The sequence below is a fragment of the Tamandua tetradactyla genome, chromosome 16, assembly GCF_023851605.1.
Source record: "Tamandua tetradactyla isolate mTamTet1 chromosome 16, mTamTet1.pri, whole genome shotgun sequence".
Classification (NCBI taxonomy): domain Eukaryota; kingdom Metazoa; phylum Chordata; class Mammalia; order Pilosa; family Myrmecophagidae; genus Tamandua; species Tamandua tetradactyla.
The window spans coordinates 28,635,592-28,643,545 of NC_135342.1; positions in this window are offsets into that span (position 1 = coordinate 28,635,592).

Below are 7,954 nucleotides of genomic sequence, written 5' to 3' on the forward strand. Positions count from 1 at the left end.
AGCTGATTTGTTTCTGCCCCAGATTCCCTGGAGTGGGTTTTTCTTCCTAGTGTTGAGGGCATTGGTCTGGAAGATTTGAGAGATACCCTAGACTGAGAAAGCATCCTTACATAAAAGATGTCAGCATTGTTAAAGCAGACAGCCCAGGATTAGAGAGTCAGTTATCTGGGGTTCTAGATCACTCTTCCTTTGTTCAAGGAGGAAAAGAAACTTGTTTAAGACTCAAAACAATATTCACACTGACATTTGCCAATTCGAATTTTAACATTACAGGATTTTATTCTTACCTTTCATTTATTATTCATGTCTCTTCTCTAACAGTAGAAATCTTGGTTCCGAATAACATTACCATTTACTTATTTGCTTTAGCCTCTAATTACAATAAAATCATTTAAAATTACAGTGCCGATATTATTACTAACAATAAACCCAGTAAACAAAATTTTTTTCTGTTCTACATATACGTTCAGTAATTCTCAATATCATCACAAAGCTGCATATTCATCATTTCTTAGAACATTTGCATCAATTCAGAAAAAGAAATAAAACAATAACAGAAAAAAAAAAGATTATACATATCATACCCCTTACCCCTCACTTTCATTTATCACTAGCATTTCAAACTAAATTTATTTTGACATTTGTTTCTCCTATTATTTATTTTTATTCCATATGTTCTACTTGTTTTTTGACAAGGTAGATAAAAGGAGCATCAGAGACAAGGTTTTCACAATCACACAGTCACATTGTGACAGCTATATCATTATTCAATCGTCCTCGAGAAACATGGCTACTGGAACACAGCTCTACTCTTTCAGGCAGTTCCCTCCAGCCTCTCCATTACATCTTGAATAACACGATGATATCTACTTAATGCATAAGAATAACCTCCAGAACAACCTCTGGACTCTGTTTGGAATCTCTCAGCCATTGACATTTTGTCTCATTTCACTTTTCCCCCTTTTGGTCAAGAAGGTTTTCTCAATCCCTTGATGCTAAATCTCAGCTCATTCAAGGGTTTTTCTCAATCCCTTGATGCTGAGTCTCAGCTCATTCTAGGATTTCTGTCCCACATTGCCAGGAAGGTCCGCACCCCTGGGAGTCACGTCCCACGTAGACAGGGGGAGGGTGGTGAGATTGCTTGTTGTGTTGGATGGGGAGAGAGGCCACATCTGAGCAACAAAAGAGGCTCTCTTGGGGGTGACTATTAGGCCTAAATTTTAAGGGGACTTGACCTATCCTTTGTGGGGTTAAGTTTCATATGAACAAACCCCAAGACTGGGGGCTCAGCCTATAGCTTTGGTTGTCCACACTGCTTGTGAGAATATCAAGAATTCAACTTAGGGAAGTAGAATTTCTCCCTGTTCTCACCATTCCCCGAAGGGGCTTTGCAAATACTTTTCCACTCACTGATCAAATCACTCTGGGATTCATTGGGGCATCACTCTGGACAAACCAACAAAATCTCATGTCCTTTCTGAGATTCCAAGTACTTATGGTGTTCAATCAAACTACCTACATAAGTTATATTAGGAAATGCACTAGTCAAAATATAAATTTTGTAACAAACATTTTTTGCTTTACTCTCACACATAAGGTGACATTTTGAAATATTAATTACCATCTATTTTCAGCACCCTACAATAATGACATTCCTTTTTTCTTCCTCATGCAAAAACATTTTAGAATTTGTACATTTAGTCACTATTATTATACACTCTAGGCATTCCTAGATAATACCATCTCAATGTTTAGCACCTATCTTTCTTTCTGATTTCATTTATATCCCCAGCCCCCCTCCCCCTATCATTCTCACATGCAGCTTCATTCAGAGTAAACAAAATTTTAAATTGAAGTCTTTTAGAGCAGGGATTGGCAAACTACAGCCTGCCTCCTGTTGTACAGCTGGTGAGTTAAGAATGGCTTTTGCATTATTAAGTGATTAAAAAAGAAATAAAAAAAAGAATATTTTGTGAGATATGAAAATCAGGAATTTCACATTTCAGTGTCCAGAAATAAAATTTTATTAGAACATAGCCATGCTAGTTTTTGTAGCCTCTGAGATACAAGACAGAATTGAGTAGTTGTGACAGAGACTGAATGACCATGGAACCTAAAATATTTACTATTTGGCCAACCCTTTTTTCACACTATATCCCCCTTAGTTGTATTGGTAGAGTGTTTTAAAACTACTTGAAATAATTATTTTCCCTGTGCCATCAATAATGGCTGAAATTGATTGTAGCCCATTAAATAAATCAAAATCCACAGTTGTAATCTGTTGTAAAAAGGGTGAGTGAAAAAGGAAAACTCTTTTAATAGAAGAATGCCAGCTAGTAAGTGGCATTTACCTACAAGTTGTGAAGTCTGCTTCAAATACATTTGTGATATTTAGTTTTGATGAGAATTTTGTAGACAATGGTGTTTGCCTTTAAACATTATTTCTATTGCCTTCCCTTATGCCTGCTATTGCCTGCAATCATGTAAAACAGTGACATCATTAGAATGAATACATCCTCATGGTCCAATGGCTACCCATTGGTAGGATAATATTTCAACAATTTAAAGGTAATACTGATGTTTTGAAGTCAAGCCTCTATCTGATTTGTTCTAATGCTTGGTATGTATCGTGCCTCCTAGTGACCAGCTTTTCTGCTTCTTTATATAATTTTGTCATTTACTCAGTGTAAAGGCAATGCTGGAAACAAGTTAGCCATGAGTCTCAGGGGGTAAATGTGTTCGAATCACATAAACTGTGCTGGTAACTTCTGTGTGTTCTCAACTGCATTACCACTGGGGTGCTGACTTGGGCCTAATGTGATTGCTAAGGCCCTGTCCAGGCCCTTGTCCAGGAAGTAAGGACACTGATGCACTGGTCACCTCTCAGGTGTGGACTACTGGGACCACACCTCATATTTGCCTACTTCCCATCACTATTACTGCCATGAGCAAGCCAAATCACAGAGCTGGCAGGTCCAGGCACTCGTGACTTCAAAAGCTATAAGAAATTGCAAACGTATTTGTATCTTTTATAATAATGTATTCATGTATTGTTTAATGCAATGTATAAAAGCAATATAGGAAACAATGAGATAGGCTATGAATAGGCAGTTAATAGAAAAATGCTAATAAATGTATAAATTTACTCAAGTTAATGAGAAATATCTCAGAAGAAAAATCAATTAAAATGACTTATTTTATTAGGCAGAATTTTTTTTTTTATTCCATCAGTTTTATTATGAACTACATAAGGGGACTACCTTTCCCAAAGCATCAGACGTTTGAATTTCCTTTTCCTCTTCATTAAAATTTGCAGAATGAATAAACTTTTCAGCATACATTACACTAAAACTTGGGTAAATATTGCTCTATTTTCTATCATTTAATATTCTCAACAAAAATTCAGAGATCAGACTGAAATTTACCTCTGTATAAGTGACAAGATTTTGCCGAGATTTCTACGGAATTCTAAATTTATGCTTGTTGTCCTGTGTTTGTTCACTTCAGCTTGTTTATATAATTCTGGCAGTAGTACATGATTAGGGAAGTAGTTAAATTGGGGGATTCCGTACACAGAATATTAGTCTAGATAAAATATCCCGTGTATAGTCTGGTCTAGAGATGAGAGAAATCTAAATCCATATTATTTCTAGATTAAATTAGATTGTATAAATCACCTCCTTCTCACTCTCTTATGTTCTCAAGGAAAAAATTACTTCTAAGGTATTCACAATGAAGTAAAAGAAATATTTTAGTTTCTAGCCTGCTGAAACAAATACCATGAAACGGGTTGGGTTAAACAATGGGAATTTATTTGCTTATAGTTTTGAGTCCAGGAAAAAGTCCAAATCAAGGCTTCCTCAAGAAAATGCTTTCTCCCTGAACCCTGTGGCAATCTGGAGATGGCTGCCAGTGATCCTTGGTTACTCCATCACATGACAAGGCATGTGATGGCATCTCCTAGTCTCTTCTCTTCTGGGTTCCATTTCAGCTTCTTACTTCCTGTGGCTTTCCCTTTGTGTGAATTTCATTCTCTTATAAAGGACTCCAATAATAGGACTAAGACCCATTCTGATTGCAGTAGATCACACCTTAACTGAAGTAGCCTCCATCAAAGGTCCTACTTAAAATGGGTTCACACCCACAGGAATGGATTAACTTTAAGAACAAGTTTTTCTGGAATACATATAGTTCCAAACCACCACAAAGGTATTATGAAATCTATTCAAATAATCACTATTTAAATGTGACTTCACATTTTCTCATGCATTATAAACCTCACACTTAAAATTACATCATGAGCTTTAATTTATGACTTATCCTTAATATTTTAATGGATGCATAATATTCCTTTCCAGTTGATGTGGTGATATTTATTACATGCCCACATAATTCGCTCTTGGGAAAGAAGTGGCCTCATCCTTTTTAATATAAGGAAAAGTTCAGAGAGATGTTTTGTTGATAGTCCTTGCAAAGAAAGTGTGACTCCATCTCCTGCTTGAGTTTTTTTCAGTTTTTAAATTTGATTCCAGCCTGTAATCCACATCTCAAATATAGGAAACACCCCAAATTGTAAAGTATCATTTTCTAGAAAATTATGCTTGAAGTGCATTCTTTCTGCAGCCAGTGGGGCCCGGTGGGAGGCTGTCAAAGCCTAATTAAGGAAGGTCACCTTCCTGATATTGACAAAAAACCTGGGCTACAGGTAGAATTTTTGGTTTGTGCGTCTCATAAATAGAGAATAGATTTTTGATTTCTTATGACTCTATAAGGTAAATACAATTTTTGTCATATTAGAGATTTTTCCCATTTCTGTGTTTATGAAACCAGATGCTCTATTACCTTTATTTCTTCTCTAATGGTGTTTCCCAACATGAAAAAAAAGGAAAAATAATTTGGCCTGATGTTTCTGCTTCACCAAGGATATAGCTATTTTTCCAGTGATAGGGTCTTTTTTAACTAGAAAACCAGTACTCAAGTTTCATTGATTGATTTTATTGTTTTCAATTCTCTTGACAATTCTGAATAGCAGAATAGATAACTCTTCCATACTCAAGAGGTGCCCAATACTGAAAAATCTAAATTCAGGAACATAATGGGGTATGATGGGTTGAGACACTGTATCCTATTATAATTCAATGATTGTTATATTCTTGTTTAAAATATATATAAACTTGGCTTAGGATACCCTAAGGCAAAATTAAAAATTCAGTTCTTGTTTTATTTTTGTTTTCTTAGAACATTTCTATACAATTTTCTTTCTATCATCTGTTTTACATGGGGTAGTTCCTTTGCTAATATGGTAATCGGCTTTAAAGATATGCCTACATTTGTATTTTGGAGGACTAAAAACTCTTAAGCTGCCCAAATGAAACTCTGAAGGGATGTTACATAGGAGAATTTCAGAAATATGCTATTGCTAAATAAATTCCTTTTTTCCTCCTGTTATACCAGGATAATGATTTTGTTTTCTTCTTGGCACAATCTACTCAACTTCAGAAATTTTGAGTAGGGTATTAAAAGAAGATAAGGAAGAAAAGGTTTGAAAAAAAGGTCTTGATCTACATAAGGGAAGAGGGCTGAGGCTAAGTAGCCCTTTGTTATTTAACTCTCTTTGATCACATTAAATTCTCAAATATTTAATGTTTATGATACATCCATCCATATGTGCAAAGGTGTTTGATATACGTTATTACTTTAGAACTAGTGTATTGGTTTAATGTTTATTCCTTTACTACCAACAGACACAAAATGAAAGGGCAATTAAGTACATCCCTTACAATGTGCAGTAAAATTTTGTACAGCTATATGGGTAATTGAATATGCTTCTGTTCTTCACCATTTTATTTTGTTTCACTTTTCCTGGGAAGTGGGACTCTCTAGGAATAATGGGAGCACAGGAGTATAGGACATACACTGTGAAAGTAAAATACATATTTCTTTCAGACTTACAAATATCAGTAAACAGAAGCAAATGCAAAGTAGTCAGCTACTAGCAAGAGGCTATACAGGAAACACCTGTGGGATATAATAGTATTAGGGGCACTTACGACAGGAAATTACAGGCCATGTGAATTCCACACGTTGGAAATATTTTTCTCAGTGTCAACCCTTGCTGAACATAGCAGTGTCCACATCAATGTGAAACTCAACACATGTTTTGTGTATGGTAAGAAGTGTAGACAGCTTAGATCGCCTCCATTCAAGATGAGAGAAAAGCCAAATGTGATGAATGTTTTGAAGTCTTAGGCCTTAATCAATGCTTCATAAAAAAATCTTCATAGGGAAAAAACACATAAACAAATAAATGGAAGAAGGAAGCTATACAAATATAAATGGAAGGTCAAATTTTTACCATCAGCTAGGAGTCTCCATAAGAGAAAAGCTATATGTTAGAACTGTGGTAAATGTTTTTCTTGTGGCTCAATTTTTCAGAAAGGCAGAGAAATCTGATAACTGAAAGCTGAACTCTCATTGCTGTTAGTTACTGAAGAATCCACAAATGCATGACTCTCAAGAAACAGACATTGACATTAATAATTCACATTTATCCAGTGTCCTCACACACATTTACTAGTGGGAAACAGGAATAACATATCTTATTATTAGCACAGAGCTAGGACTACTGTAGACAGAGGTGGAGCCTTGTCTGGGAACCAAGTAAGCAGCAAGTTCATTGTTGACTAGCAATGATGATAGCAGGCATTCTTGCCTTGGTCCTAATTTTAAAGGGAAAGATTTCAACATTTTGCCATTAAGTATAAAGTTTACTTACATTTCTTAGATAGCCTTTCTCAACCAAAAGAAATTCCCTTCTATTTCTATTTTTTAAGAGTCTTGATGATGAATATATATTGAATTTTATCAATTATTCTTTTCTGTCTCTTTTCAGATTATCCCGTGATTTTTCTACATTAATCTGTTAATGTTGAGGATCACATTAACTGATTTTCTTAATATTAAAATTAAGCTTACATTTCTGCCCACAATGAGATACCACTTCATATCCACTAGGATGATTATTATTTTAAAGAGTGGAAAATAGGAAAAATGTTAATGAGGATGTAGAGAAATTGGAGGTCTCATACATTGCGGGCAGGAATGTAAAATGGTGTAGCCACTGTGGAAAACAGTTTGTCAGTTCCTAAAAAAGTTAAACATAAAATTATTATATGATCCAGTGATTTCACTCTTAGGTATATACCCCCAAAGAACTGAAGGCTTGAACTCAAACAGATACTTGTACACAACAGGTAAAAAGTGTAAACAACCCAACTATCTATTTACAGGTGAATAAATAAACAAAATGTATTGTATTTGTACAATAGAATACTATTTAGCCATAAAAAAAGAATGAAGTTCAATACATACTACAACATGGATGAAACTTGAAAGCATTATGCTAAGTGAAATAAACAATAGCTAGATATTGCTAATTACCACAGTTTTCCAGACCCCAACTAAAACTATTCCTGTTAACCCTAAAGAACACCTAAGCCTTTATCTGAGATTTTACAATAATTTTACATGCTAAGATTAATTTCCAGAAACCTTCAACCACCAGATGGGTTTCAAGGCCAGATAAGTCCTGAAACTCAGAGTAGCCAGGCTGTCCAAGAACATCAACAAGTTCCATAACTAAGAAATGACGATTTAAAGGATGATTTTAATTAATGATGGACAAGGAAGAGTACCTGAAGCTCTGAACTGTAATTAAACTGTCTGGACATCTGGAAGGATTGCAAAAGGCCTTATCATTTATCTGGTGCCTGTGTGGCTGTGAAAACTATAATGTCTTTTATCGGGTTCTTTTCCTATATGCATTAACTATAATATAGGTTTATAAATTATATCTGCTGGACTCTGCCATTAAAATATAGATAGCTCCTTTCAACTTACGTTAACAATTTTTTTTCTGCTTTGCTACTCTGAATTTACTATCTGAAATGACCTC